The sequence below is a fragment of the Colias croceus genome, chromosome 22, assembly GCF_905220415.1.
Source record: "Colias croceus chromosome 22, ilColCroc2.1".
NCBI classification, from domain to species: domain Eukaryota; kingdom Metazoa; phylum Arthropoda; class Insecta; order Lepidoptera; family Pieridae; genus Colias; species Colias croceus.
In genome coordinates, this window is record NC_059558.1 from 4,165,720 (window position 1) to 4,181,988 (window position 16,269).

The 16,269-nt window shown below is 32.2% G+C and overlaps 1 non-coding gene across 1 annotated transcript; it reads right to left on the reverse strand.

Moving 5' to 3' along the window:
• Window positions 1-2,490: 2,490 nt before the first annotated feature.
• On the reverse strand, window positions 2,491-2,563 carry Trnam-cau. Its single transcript has one exon. It is a non-coding gene; the product is annotated as a tRNA-Met (tRNA).
• Between the last annotated feature and the right edge of the window lie 13,706 nt (window positions 2,564-16,269).

The window sequence follows — 16,269 nt, forward strand, 5'->3', positions numbered from 1 at the left end:
TTAAGCCCCAGCTACGAATACTTTTAACGGGCTAATTTAAAGGCTTGTAGCGATTTTGGGTCCAAGGGTATAATCAAAATACAAATCCGGTGGTTTTAGAGAACATAGGAAAATTCCGTAACATAGATCTATCAAGAATCACTATTTATATTATATTTTATATTGATAAGACCGAATAATCTACAATCCTATCCTATTTTACAAATACTGTAGGTACTTACGAAAGATTGTGAGGATGGATGTATGTATGTTGATTACTTTTTCACGAAAAAACTTCTGGACGGATTTGGATGATAATAAGCGTTGATGTAGCTTATATACCAGAATAACAAATGAACTACCTATAGAAATACTTGATACATAACTAGTATTTTATAATATTATATTCTTCTACAACCTTAATTTAAACAACTCAATCTCAACTTTTTAACAAGGTAAAAATGTAACTCGAAGACTTACTATTGATAAATTTAAAACAATTATCAAAGAATTCATTTAATGTTTTCCTTCTTATGCCATACATTTTCTATAAAATTTTAAATAAATAACACTCAAATCGCTATCTCCCATGCCTTAATCTAAAAGCTCCGTAGCATATCGCACCACACTGGTTCGCGGCTCGCTGCGCGCGTGAGAGATGTCTTTGAAGTTTTACAATTTATAAGAATACTCAGCTCCGTGGTAACCTACTTTTGAATTACACCCAAATCCTACCTGACTTTATTTAGGCATTCACGGTCCAGATAAACGTCTAATTTGGGGAAATTCCTCGCCTCTATTTACCCTGTGTAGTAAAACGTGAATGGGTATGTAAATCTTTATTGAGTTGTAACTGGGTTCTGTGTGACGCTCTTGTTTTTGTGTTTTGTTTTGTTAGAACATGGTATTAATTAATCATTAAATAAAATTTTAGGAAAGTAAGTAAGTATGAACTTACTTTTAATTTGCGTAAACTATCACTTCATAATTAAGAAGAACTTAAAATTAGTATTCAAACTTCGATGTATTATTTTAATGAAATATCATAAAAATATCATAGAGAAGTCATTGTTATTAACTTTGAAAGTCGTTAATATTGTAATTTAATATAATATTATAGAGAACTAATATTAACGTTAAAAAAATAATCAGTTGTAGTACCTACATACAAGATACTTATCACTTCTATAATTATATTATGCTTACTGAAAAATAATTCAGTTATTACTAGAAAGCACTTATTTAAGCTTCATACAATCACATCGCCACATTGCAGGCTTCACACTTGGCTGTGCTCCAAATTACTCGATAATTACAACAGCTTATAGTTGAAAATGATACCATATTACAGATGTTATTTAAATGCAAGATGGTTGTGTACTGGTGGTGGTAGGTGGAAGGTGGGTGGAAAATATTAGTTTTAGAAAAGGTTTGTTTTAAAATTTTGGGTACTTATTAGTGTTTTTCTTCGTTTAGACTAGACTTCTATACGACGTGATACTCGCCCCGGACTCGCGAGTCGCGTGGTACATAATATTATGTAGCATACTTTCTAGCTTTCCGCCATCGGCTTCGCCATGAGGAATCCCGGGATCAAACCTATCCTATATTCTTACTCAGGTCTCAGTCCAGCTTTCATCCAAATCGTTTCAGTGGTAAAGGTGTAAGGAGTCAGACAGACATACAAAGTTATTTATAATTTAGGTTAGTAAGTATAGATTTATCATTCTCTATATACTTACCCACAAATACCTGTAGATATATTATATGTTTATAGTATCAATTAATTCATTATCAGCATGTAATTCAGATAAAAAAATGTACTAGCTGCGCTTCGCGGTTTCACCCGCGTGGCTCCGCTTCTGTTGGTCTTCTGTTAGCGTGATGATTATAGCCCATAGTGATCGAATTTTTGCTATTCTTTCAAAAATTATGTTTATAAACCATTTGATTGCTATAAAAATATGAAATACCTACAGTTTTGTTAAATGTAAGATTGAAAATTAATATAAAATTTAAAATATGTAATTGATACGCTTTAGTGGACATAGTGGAGGATTACGACGTATCATACTATGAGCGTAATAGGAACGCATCCGGACCGAAAAGTATCACGTAAATTAAGTGATACTTTTCGGTCCGGATGCGTTCCTATTACGCTCATAGTATGATACGTCTTATCGGGTAGAGTCCTATTTCGCTTGACTTGACTTCGCCTGGCTTGAAAGGCAATACGCAAAGAAAGTCAGAAGAAATAACGACGTGTGGGCTGTTGCACTCGGGGACGGCCGCGGTAAAGCTATTGCATGCTATGCCTTCAAGCCACAGGGGAGCGTGAGGTTTTTTCGTTACGGAATTTCTCGATTCGGTCCCCGCGCTCAAGGCCCGCAATAGTAAGAAAAAAATAAGAGCCTACTCAGTAAATACGGTAAAAAAGTGGTCGATTAAAATAAAAATCAATTATGATTCGTAGATTAGGATCAAAGTTATACTAGAAGTTATTAAAAATATTGCCCCGGGTGAGGATCGAACTCACGACCTTAAGATTATGAGACTTACGCGCTGCCTACTGCGCCACCGAGGCTTGAGATATGGTGAATAAAAATAAAAACACATTGGCTTTTCAGAATCATTTATTTTTATACTTCACTTTTCATGACATAGTTTATGAAAATGTAATCGATATTAATACTATAAATGCGAAAGTAACTTTCTCTATCTGTCTGTTACTCAATCACGCCTTAACTACTGAACAAATTTGCAAGAAATTTGGTATAGAGATATTTTGATACCCGAGAATTATCCCACGGGAACGGGAACTATGCGGGTTTTTCTTTGACTACGCGGGCGAAGCTGCGAGTGGAAAGCTAGTTAAAATATACAATAACATTGCAGCTAAAATACGAATACGAATTCTGCTGTAAATAATCTCATTAGATTGCGTATTTATTGTAGTTTTTCCAAGATGTAATCGAGATAAAAGTTATCTAGAATACAAAATTAGTTCGGTGTGAAATCAAGAAAATGTATAGAATTTTAATAAAAATGAAGAGAAAATATATATTAGTTTGAAGACATTAATTATGTAATTATAATAACGTACATAAATAAAGATTAAATCGCTAATGAAGATTTTTATTTTTAAATTCATAAACATACTAAACACACTGTTTCTCCAAACATAAATAAATTGTAAACAAATGAAACTTGAATGTATTTAATCCCTTTTAAAATTAATGCTTTTCCATTTTTCAACTTATTTCAAAGGATCAACTTGCACCTGCGGCTAAGTGAAGATTACTTCAACTAACATCTGACTGTTTCAATTCAGGCTTTTAAGCTGTTTTTATTAAATTTTCACATTTTAAAAGGTTGAAGTTGTTAATCTTAATACAAACATTTTGAGCACAACACATTACAATAATAAACACAATATTTTATACTAGCAGTGCCGCGCGGTTTCACCTGCTGAATAATGCGCAAAAGCAAGTATTTCTGAAGCTTAAGGGTTTGGTCTAGTAGTGCAAACAAATGCATCCTGTCATCCTATATGTAAATAATACAAATGTACTAAGGGAAAGTTGCTCCACTTAATTTTTAAAAATTAAATCATTCGTATGCATAATTTAATATTCGTAATAAGTACCTAAAATGACAATTTGAAACAATTTTCGTGAAAATTACACCGGGTGATTCTTTTTATCAGTACACAAAATTTGCGAATACGTTCTATCAAATTTTGTATATCATAAAAAAAAATGTAATGTTTGTGTAAAAAATTATAAAATAGAAAAATGCGCAAATGAAAACAAAAGATATTTATTTTTGACTAGCTTCCGCCCGCGACTCCGTCCGCGTGGATGTCGGTGTTCGCGTGGATGGTTTATTTCTCCATTTTGAACTGGGAAGACGTTTCTCACTAAATTAATATTAGACGATTATGATTCACTCCAGTCCAAACAGCAAATAAGCAGGCTTCTGCTTCTGCAACGTTTAGTTGTCCCTGAATTTGGAAAAAATAGTCATGTTTCTTATCTATGACAAAAGTGTTATTTTTTTGCATTGTATTTCAAATATTAAATTTTTTATTTTTAACCGCATCTTCCGCATTCATGTATTTGGCCGGAATAAGACATTTAACTTCTACTTACTAGTCCCATTTTCCCTTCTTGATATGGGAATGTATAAAGTAATTTTTTTAGATATTTCTCGTTATACTTTTAAAAAGTTATAATTGTCATTTTGCTCATTAGGTAAAGTAATTTCGATATCAGTTTTAAGTTTTTTGATACCTGCAATAATAACGTCATAATCGCCTGCATATACTTATCGATTACACCCTGTATACAATCCACCATCCACATTCATAATGTTTTCCTGTCCTCCTCTCCTTTACATTTTAAATGAGTAAATCTGCTACCACTGAAGGATGTTTCATTGTGATCAGCAAATTTTCACCACTGTTGTCGATTATTTGTTTTTCATTTTTAATCAGCAATTGGGAATCATCAGTTTTATTTTTTGCAGATTGGTGATGTACCCTAACAATACGTCGAAAAGGGAAAGCATCAACGAATTATCGTTTTCGTCCTCTTTTTTTATTCTTCGCGTCTCTGTTACTTGTGTTTGTTTAGTTCTCAACACCTATTGAATTTTCTATGTTATTGTGATCTTCCATTACATCTGAGTTTTGATGATGTGATGATAATCCATTCGTTTTAATATTGGTACTTAGAGGTCTAAACTAGAAATGGTAGACTAAATTTGTCAGCGCGTCTGTAAGATCAGAATATAAAACCAACATCCTGTATTTAAGTTACAAAATTAATAATCAAATAACATGCCGCTACGTTCAAAATGACTAGAAGAAAAAATTAAAACACCTCGACATATTTGGAATTTTGGAGTAAACAAATCATTTTTCCCGTATGTCCCAAGTTCAAGTTCTCAATACAAGTTTATATTATGTTTCGTATTTCTCAAACGAAAAATAAACATTTTTGGAACTTCAAAAAAAAATTATATTACTTATAAGAAAATTTATGAGCTTACTTTAGTTTTAAAGAAATATACATCCCTTTACTGACACCCCGTAAAATAACGAAATTTTTGCCAATCACCTTTGGTTTCATTAACTTTATGTTCGAAGATAATTTTTTTTCTAGTAGTTACACGCATATTTTTTTCGTTTATTTTCCATATCGAAATCAAATGTTTAAAAATACGAATATTTGCACAAAACTAAGATAAAAATAATCAATTAACAAAAATATTAAATTTAATGAAGTAGAGCAACTTTCACTTCGGTATGAAGGAAAATCGAGCGTAGAGCACACGTCAGAACGCTCCGGCCCAAGGAGCGCGACTAAAGAAATTCGCTAGGATTTTTCCTACTTATTTTAAATATTTTTTTAATATTTAAAGAATTATCAAAATTCAAAAAAAAATTTTTTAAAGGTTTAATACTCATTCAACTCGAATAAATTAATGGAAAAAATAACTTTTAGCAGTATTTATCAATAGTTTTTGTAAGGCAAAAAATGGGAAATTTAATGAATTTATAACGTTCTAATTAGGAAAATCATAAGTTTTTCGGCAATTGTATTCAGCAGATTTTAATAACGACTATATAAGGATAATAATGCGCTGATCAAATTGTATAAATTGTAATCGGTTGCAACGTAGTGAGTGCACAAACTTAGCTCGAAATGTCTTTGGGGGAAAGAGACTTATCTTGAAGGCCTGATTAAGGTAACATAAAGTAACTTTATAAATGTGAAAAAATTCATGCGCATTGCGTATATAACACTAATTGATAAACAAGAAAAAAAAATTCAGTTTATCATTTCAATAGCCGGGAAAAAATTGTCAAATAACTTGTTGAAAACGCAATTTTGCTAGACTGCCTTAACGCATTATTCTGGTAAATAAGATACATAATTTTCACTTTACTTTCACGTAGGTATTTGTAGGATTTAGATGGTGTGCATGTAGGATAAAGCACTAGCTACCTATATTTTTTACTAAAAACAAAAATAACACAGCATATCACGCGGAATTTTCGTTCATGTCTCGTTTCAATTAATTAATGAGAAAACATTTTTCTCCGTTACCATATTGCAAATTACAATAATATTAGGTATACTTGTAGTAAATGCTAATATAGGTAGATATGTGTACAATATTATCATATAAATTTTTCACACAAATTACACGTGGTGGATTATGGCCTTAGGCCTGTGTCCCAGCAGTGGGAACAAACATCGGCTAATGGTGACATTAAAATACAAATATATGCCAACTCACGAATTGTTACATTTGCAATTAATTCGCTAAAACCCATGCAAGGCCGACTCTTTCATTATAATCAACATAATTCGTGGGTAAATACAATTCATCGTTTTTAACAGGATTTAAATTTTAAACAGGTCGAATTGAAAAATATAAAATTATTTGCCCCTATATTAAACTAAAACATTTATTTGTCCAAATAGACTTCTAGAATCTTCTTTTGAATCCTCATAACATAATCTTATCATTTATCTACCATTGGTTAGGAAAGCAGTAAGAATCAAAAGAGTAAGCTTGATTGCTTCTTGCTACTTTTTTTGTTAAAATAAAACAAATATTGCTGAAATGTTGTCAAGCTGTTACTAAAAACCTATAAAAACATGTAGGTCACAAACACGTACACGAAACAATGTTTTTTTACATTCGCAAATCCATACTTTTACAACCGTTTCGCTTCAAAAAGACTGCTACAGCGCGAAAAATGTTGAACTCTTCTTGTTATATTTATGAAGAATACACACGCTCGTAGATTCGTTTTAAAATTTCCATCCGTGTTCGTGTTTTTACAAGTGAAAATACAAAGTTTGCGATAGACGAAATGAAAAACAAACATGAAATATTTTAAAAATATGACGCCGTGTGTCATCGGTGCAATGAAATGTTAAAGATTAATGTGGAAACGATAAAGTAACACTATTACTTACTATCAATAGTTTTGTTTATATTTTATTGTACGGAAGATTAAATGTGAAGAGTGTATTAACTATTAATTTATACTTAACTAGCTTTCCGCCCGTGGCTTCGCCCGCGTTGTCAGAGAAAAACCCGCATAGTTCCCGTTCCCGTGGGATTTCCGGGATTGCGTCATTTTCCCGGGATAAAAAGTAGCCTATGTCCTTTCTCGGGTATCAAAATATCTCCACACCAAATTTCATATAAATTGGTTCAGTAGTTTAGGCGTGATTGAGTAACAGACAGACAGACAGACAGACAGTTACTTTCGCATTTATAATATTAGTATGGATATAATAAAGCTGAAAAGATTGTTTGTTTGTTTGAACGCGCTAATCTCGGGAACTACTGGTCCGATTTGAAAATTTCGGTGTTAGATAGCTCATTTATTGAGAAAGGCTATTAGCTATATATCATCATGCTACGACCATACGACCATAGATACCTAGTCAATAAATAAAAAAATACATCATATTTTTCATCATGATGATGATGAAAAATATGATGTATTTTTTTATTTATTGACTAGGTATCTATCTTTACAAATTAAAAAAAAATCATGTTACTTTTAACTCCAAGGATAGATTTACATTCCAGATAGCGTTATAATAGTTCATTATGATGATCTTTTTAAGATCTGCAAAAAAAAAAAAAAACAACAAAGCTAAAACAACTTCCAATTGTTCCATGTATCCAATGATAGAATATTATACGTTCCTATTTGTACAAGCTATTTGTTTAGGCTGTCCCGGTGTTATGAGGTGCGTGCGAAAACACCATGCCTATCACCTCCTCCACACTACTCGCGAAGTTGAACGAGGTTAGACGAATAGAATAGTGTAGAGGGGCACTTCGGCTTACTTCGTCCAACTTTACCTCGCCTCGGCCGACTTCCGTTTGTTGTCGGTTTTTGCGCCCGAGTCAAAGGGCACGAAGTTACCTGAAGTTCGTTCTGAATATGAACGTATGCGTTCCTCGCGAAGTTGAACGAGTGTGTAGTGTAGCACCGCGGACTTCAGTCAACTTCGGCCGAGTACTTCGCCGAGGAACTTCGCGAGTAGTGTGGAGGAGGCATATGGATTTATTACTTTTCCCTTTACTAGAGCTGTGATTTTATTGTTGTACTTTCTTTAATAAGTGCAAAAGGTTATTTTGTTAATAGGTAAGCAATAAATGATATTTTTGCGAAATCAGGTTACGTTTTTATGATTGATTTGATTTTTGTAAATATTATGTACCGACTGTGAGCAATAAGGCAGAAAATCTCATATATTTTCATTAATTGAAAGAAAACAGACTGATAAATTCAAGCAGTAAACTTATATCGTTCTACATTTTACATATTATTATTATATGTATACAGCAGTAGGTCTTTCTTAAATCAAACATTGATTTCACAGTTCCCTTCAAATAGGTACTAGGTACGCAATTGGATATGTTTATAATAAAGTTCACATGAATTATATTATACTAGCTGCTGCGCGCGGTTTCACCCCTGTGGCTCCACTCCTGATGGTCGTAGCGTGATGATATAATAATATAGTCTATAGCCATCCTCGATAAATCAGCTATCTAACACCGAAAGAATTTCAAATCGGACAAGTAGGTAGTTCCTGAAGCGCGTTCAAACAAACAATCAAACTCTTCAGCTTTATAAGTATAGATAAAGTTACCATGAAATAATATATTGAAATACAAATATCTTTTGCCAGAATAAATACAATAAGAGAAAAAATATCAGACGACAAAAATTATCGACTAAAAATTAAGTGTCAATTTAAACTACCAACAGATCAAAATTTAACACCTAAATTTTCAACCCTTAAAAAGCGCTATAGCAATTTTATTAATTGGACGCTCTAAAAATCTAGTGCTCTGAAAATTCTGTCCCATTTTACGCTATAACGTGAAAATATTTAGAGGAAATGAGTCGGTTTGGTTACACAAGACTGAATGTAAAGCCACTCAAATGCGTTTTGGAAAATTCACAAAGGATACATTGCAATGCTTTGTTACAGAGTAAATGATCTGTATTAAATTCGGCTCGTTAGACGGCTACAATTATTTGATGGTTTAAGTATGTATAAAAAACTAATTTTATAATGAAAAAAGATTTTGAAGAGAAACTTCATTAGGCGCGGTAAGAGTAAAATTTCAGGGTCGCCTCATGGCAATACTATCACGTCACGAGTAAGGCGACGATTTTTTGTATCTTTGAATCTCGGCAAAGAAGTTTCATTTCTGACACGTGTGCTCTTTTTTACGGTAAGTTTGTACGATTTGGCTTAAAAACTTCTCAACCAATTAAAAAAAAATCTATTACCATTAAAAAGGTTACATCTTTATCAGCTACATTACTGAGCTACCTATATTTTATTTCTTGAACCTTTCTTATTTCATCCATATTTAAGATCTTCTGTACAATAAATATCATTATGTCCTAATAAGGGTATATTTATTACCAAAGTGTTCGGACGTAAAACGAAAGAAAGAAGGAAAAAGGAGTTATTGTTCACTTAATAACATAAATAGATTTTTAAATTGTAATAATTTTTTATCCTATATTTGTGGCATTTGGTATATATAACTACCTACCTACCTAGCTCGTAAGGGCGTATTCAGAAAGAAAGCTTGAAACTTATAAGCGCTTATCGGCGATTGTCAGCGCTGGTAACCCGCGCAGGAAAATATATGAACATGACAAGCGCCGATAAGCGCTTATAAGTTTCAAGCTTTCTTTCTGAATACGCCCTAAGTTCAAAAATGCTCATTTTTATTTTTTGGTTATCTGTACTGATAAAAACTTCTTCTTTCGTTTAGTCTATGTCACATAAGCCTATAAATACTGATAGTAGAAATACAATACGTAAGTATTTATTATTTTTACTAGATATTACTCAACCAAAATTATTCCCGGAAAATAGAAGTACGAATACTATGTAGGTAGGTCTATATACCTTCATGAATTCTTTCACATGAACAGTTTTGAAGAAAAAACTAATCTCAGTTGTTGAACTATCATAAAGAAATGTCCTCGACACGCACTTAAGAATTTACGAACTACGCAACTATGGTCGGCTGTAAAAGTTTTTCTGGGTAGCCATATTGTTAAGGCCTTTCACACATGCATTTTAGACTCGTAATTTTTAATTTTTGAGTTAATATAATATCAATATATTCTATCGTGTGTCATTCATAGTAACATTGAAGTGTTTGGAATTTATTTCGAAGAACAAAAAATAAATAAGCTCTACTCAGTAGAGTCTACTGTATAATATTATGTTGGTTGACTGTTCTTTCTAGCCAGTTTAGTTGTCTCGTAAACTGAACTGAAAATCTTTACTAGGTATATAATTAGATAAAATACCTAATCAAACAGTAAAATTATACCTTTTATTGATTACTTAAAACAGAAGACTCCATACTCCAATTTATTCATGTGTTATGGAATTTGGAATGATCAATAATCATGCATGTTCTTTATAATAAGCGTGAAAAAATTCGTGTGTAACAACCTTACATATTATATTATATAATGTTCACAATTATTCCGAACTCTATAACTCTATAACATTCTTTCAAATAATATAATTTATAAAAGTAACTGATATTTTATCGAAAATTTAATATATTTTGATCATAATTAAATATTATAATATTATATTCTCTTTTAATTAAAGCTTTTTCAGTATTATTTGAAATTGAAAAACAGTACCTACTGTTGATAAAAGTGGGTACTTACGATTTAAGATTTTAAATCCAAGTCCTTTTAGCTTAACTTTACTTTTAAGGCTTTCATAAAATCAAAATGGATCCAAGGTTTATAAATATTTGAGAAGTTATACTTAAAAGTTAGATAAATAAGATGTCTTCATGTAACAACTTGGTAAGGCGTTAACGTTGTTAAAACCATAGAGATAATATTATGTACGTTAAAACTGAAATAATTTTATGGTTTGAAAATATCATTAAAGTAATAAAAAGATGAGAGAACATAAAAAAAGCATGTGAGCCGAGCACACGTGTCAAAAGTGAAACTTTTTTGGCAATATTTAAAGACCCCAAAATCGTCGCCACTCCATGACGTGACGGTATTGCCATGACGTGACCTTGAAAATTACTCTCAACATGCCTAAAGAAGTTTCACGTCAAAAATAAGCTATCTACGAATCGAAAAACTTCCAACATTCTTGTAAAACTTTTAAAAACGTACATTTAATACGCAACCAAAATCTTTTAATACTAGGGTACATAATAATCAAATTTCGTACCGTTTCACAAAATTAAAGGCGTCCCAAATCAAATAAACAGCAGAATGATGCAAATCTTGTGAAAGTCGCGTAATTTAGCCGTAAATATTCGTACGAAATTAGTTCACAAAGTTTTATCAGATTCTAAGTCGCCGCACGAAAAAACAAACAATAAATGTTGAATAATGGAGCTTCTTTTTAATATTTACTGTGTAAAAACAAGAATGTTATTAACCTGCCAAAGAGGAAAGTAACTCGCTCCCCTTTTAGGGTGTGAGCTTGGTGCATTTTTTGCTTGTTCGTGTTATTTTTTGCAGCCTGTTAGATGAGAATTATTTACACCCCTGTTTAATAATTCCTTTCTAACAGGCTGCGACCTTTTGTATTCTTCTTGAAGTTTATGCGAAGTCGATGTATAAAATATGACAAGCCCCTTGCCCTGTCTTCGCCCGTGTCGATCCGCGATACAAATAATAGTCTATGTTACCCGATAAAGACATACTTACGTGTATAATAGTAAAATATTATCATCTAGGTATTATTTTGTGTTTAGGTAACTTCTTCTTCTCTACATAGGAAATCTTTCCTTTTTGTGATAAACTGAAATTATATTGATTTGTCTTCTGCGTTATACAAAAGCTTCTGTAAATAAATACAATTTTAACTTCAATATTAACTAAATATAATTTTTTTAATGTATAATAAAAATTTAATGTTACATAACATGTGCTCATTCTTCTTTCTGACTGTCTCCCCCAGCATTCACAACCCTACCGAAGTCTGCAGAACTTCTACAGCCTGTAAAAAAGATAGAAGCAATTATAAACATTAGATACAAGCAATAAATAATATCTTATGCTAGAAATAGGAGCAATAGCGAAACAGCAGCCTGTCTGACGTAATGAGAATATATTGCTGTGTAATAATGATGTTGTATTTATTACATTCGGCTAGAAACTTGGCTAGAAAGCTCCAAATGGATCGTATGTGTTCAAATAATGTTTTAGTATATTGTAAAGAAAGGATAGTTCTTTGGATGTGCATGTACCTAAATGTGAAAGAATGTTTATACTTTGTGGAATTAAAACGCTTAAAATTTTGAATCGATTCCCTTGACAAAGCGAAAACAAAGTGTCTGACGAGTAAAAAAACTCCATTAAAAATATATACTTATAGACAGGAAAGATATGACTTTTTTTTTGTTAATACGGAAAATCTAATTTACAATATTACCAATAATGAACATTCTCTTAACATCATAAAGATACGATATTACGAGACACGATACGATATTTTGACATAAACTAAGATTCTTTATTTTTATTTCAGACGGCGCCGGGGCAAGCGGCTAGTTAATAAAGAATTTATATTTAGAAAAAAATACATTCATTTCTCCAGACCCCATGTCAAACCAATTCTATACGATCAGGTCCAGCATTGTTTACATTGAAAGGCGACACCAAAGTGAACCAAGCGTCCAAGCTATACATTGAAGCATTTACATCAAACCTTTCTCGCTTCTTCCTAATCAAACGAGCAATGTATATCTAGTGAATAGTTCCAAAGAAATCAGTTATACTGTGATTGATCATTTCCTCGCGACGGTGATCAAAGATAAAGGAAAACATAAAGGCAGATTAATGTGATTTGCAGTTGACTTGTGTTATCATTAACGTATGAACAAGGATAAGATTTGAGAAAGAATGATCGCCTGTCTGGTTTAGTTAATCTTGGAAATGGAACATTTGACGCAATGGTAAACGTATTACAATCGTTTGAAGGGAAGACGAAAATAAGAGGGATTCCAGAATTTCTTAGAAATATTTTAAATGTCTATACAGCGTCAGAGCGTAGTATTAGTATATTATTATATTATTGTTTACAATAATGAAGAAATGTTTACAATATTTTAAGCTATTGCATAGCTTCTATCACGGGCAGCTTGAGCGCGGGGACCGAATCGAGAAATTCCGTAACGAAAAAACCTCACGCTCCCCACTCCGTCGGGCGGAGGTGTGGCTTGAAGGAATAGCATGCAATAGCTTTACCGCGGCAGTCCCCGAGTGCCACACGTCGTTTTTTTAAATATTCTGCTGTCCTGGCAAACGTTTTAGTACATACCTACTAAATAAATAAATAAATTTCATGAGAATCGGTCAAGCCGTTTCGGAGTTTAAATACAAACACGGCGAAACGAGAATTTTATATACAAGGCTTACCTAACCTAGTAGTTATTTATTAGTAAATAAGCATCAGCTTTTTCTCCTTTTAGGTAACATTTAGTGAAATTATTCAATTACTACAACTAAATAAATAAATTTATGAATCATGAATTTATAAATTTATTTACTAAAGGTACAAGTCCGAGACGGGCCGCAGACTGCAACCGCAGGCGACACTGTGGCTACCGGCTGCGGTTACCGCAATGCTGCCTGCGGTCGCTATTCCAACTGCGGCTGCATGCCGTAGCTGCACAATGCACAGAACCGTGTCTAAATGATATAAACAAAAAAGACAAAGATAGTTTGTCACTTCCGCGCAGGTGGCATTTGCATACTGCAGTCGCTGCGCGCCACGGCCGCACGCTGCGCGTTGCGTCTGCAGGCAGCAGTGTTGCCGCGCTTGGAATCAATTTCATAGATGTTCATAGAAACAAGTGGTGTCGCTTGCAGTTTGCGGTTGCAGTTTGCGGTCTGCGGCCCGTCTCGGACTTGTACCTTCATCCTTTAGTTTTAACATCAAACTAATTTATACGCGTAAGCATCGCTTGGATAAGCGTATTCACTCAAAGGTTATAACTGGTTCAAACGACTCTGTAATCCAGTGAGATAAGATTCTTGGATTAATACGAATTTAATCTATTTGCGAATTGTTCATGTGTTAACTTCTGAATGGTAGGAAAAATTATAATGGCTGCAACTGACTATGATTATTGACAATGTGTATGTAGGTTAGATATGGGAATGATTTTCGTGGCATTACTTAATATTTGAATGTGTAGTCTATAACTTCGTAATATATTATATTACTAGCTAACCGCCCGCGGCTTCGCCCGCTTTGTCTAATACCTAATAAATTATTTACTAAAACCTTCCTCTTGAATCACTCTATCTATTAAAAAAACCGAATCAAAATCCGTTGCGTAGTTTCAAAGATTTAAGCATATCTACAAAGGGACATAGGGACATAGGGACAGAGAAAGCGACTTTGTTTTATACTATGTAGTGATGTATATTTAGAAAGAAGTACACAATTTACTAGTTCCTATTTTATTTCGATTTTTATTACAAAAAAATACGCCCGTTTTCAATATATCATTGTCAGGTGTATTTATTTCATAAATAAATAGATATATAACTAATTATTTACAGTAAGCTTTATTTCAATAAACACAAAGCATCAACATTAAATCAAAACCCAATCACGCCGACACAATCATTCCCTTTCTCTTTATAAAATGAAAATATTCCATTTCATTCCAATAAAGATTTTGAAGTTTGCACATAAATCAAAACTCGATAATTGCGAGAACAAACTCAAAACAACTCTTAGAAAGTACATTTGCGCAATCAGAAATTATTTTAGCAAGCTCTAATTCCCTCTCAAAAAGCTGATTTGCAACAATAATATAAATCACGCTCGAATCGTGGGAATACACTAGCGAATACGAAAATTGTACGTTTTATTTAAGGAATAGGTAATACCTAATTTGTTCGTATATTTAAAAGTACAATATGAAGCGGCTATAATTTTATAATAGTAGTAAGGATCTTGTCTTTAAAATGAGTTCTATGTTAATTACTTTTCTAATTTTTAAGTCTTCAAGTAAGGTTTGAAATTTTTTTTTAATATACCTACTAAATAATTATTTATGTGGATTAAGTTGCATTTGTTTTTTCTTTGTCTTATACATGAGATTTGTAAAAACGAATAGAGCAGTTGCCAAAATATTTGTTTGTAAATCGTTAAATATATTTAGTGCATGAACAAAAAATCAACAATAAAATATCAAATTCTAAAGAAATTAAAGAGGTTACAATTTTATTGGCCGGAAGTGTACAAAACCAAAGCAGGTAAAGTTTGCAAACGACACAAGCGCTGTGAGCTGAAAGCCTTATAATTTCGTAACGAAATATAAAATTGAATAAAAAACGATATTGTCGCAATTCGTGGATTAAAATGAACTAATTACCCTACTTTAAATTAAACGTGAATTACCTTTATCGATTGATGATTAAGTAGTGATAGTGATATAATAAATTATTTAGATTGTATATTGTATCGAAAGCTCAATATAGATATAATACTTATGATTCTACTGATAGGTCTTCTAGGAAGGGATCTTTAATTAAGTATTAGGTGATAGGTCATGTATCATGTGATACATTATACTAATTACATACGTTACATAACGTATGTAATATAAATTTAACGTCTCTCTTCAGTTGGTAATTGGCTTAAATATATAAAATGATTGTCACTTACATAGTTGTTTCATTTAATTTTATCCCCGAAACTATACAAAGTACAAAGTACGCTACAAAAATAATACTACACATACATTGGTCGCTATACACTTTAGCGAACATTGTAATTGCTTATAACCTCGTAATGTAATGAAAATGACGAAAAATTCTCACTTATTCGCACTTACGTGAAGAAATAAATAAATCTTTTCAGAATTTGTTCCTGGCACACTTCTGGTTTTCTTTTGAGCATTGAAAATTATGAGAGACATTTTTTATTCAAAAGCTTCCTATCTTATAAAGCCGAATAAATTTTGTAATATTTCACCTTTTTCTAATATAAATAATATAATGATACGCAACAAGGGATGAAAATTTGCACGCAGGTAGGTATACAATCTACACTCGAAAGGACAATTTAATTAATAACTAATATTCCCTAAAACTAACGCAGTTTCTCAATTTATAGCAATATTGTTTTACATTATGAAATGTAAGTAAGGCTGCATAGAACATAACAATACCTATATATTCTACATAAATTATTATTA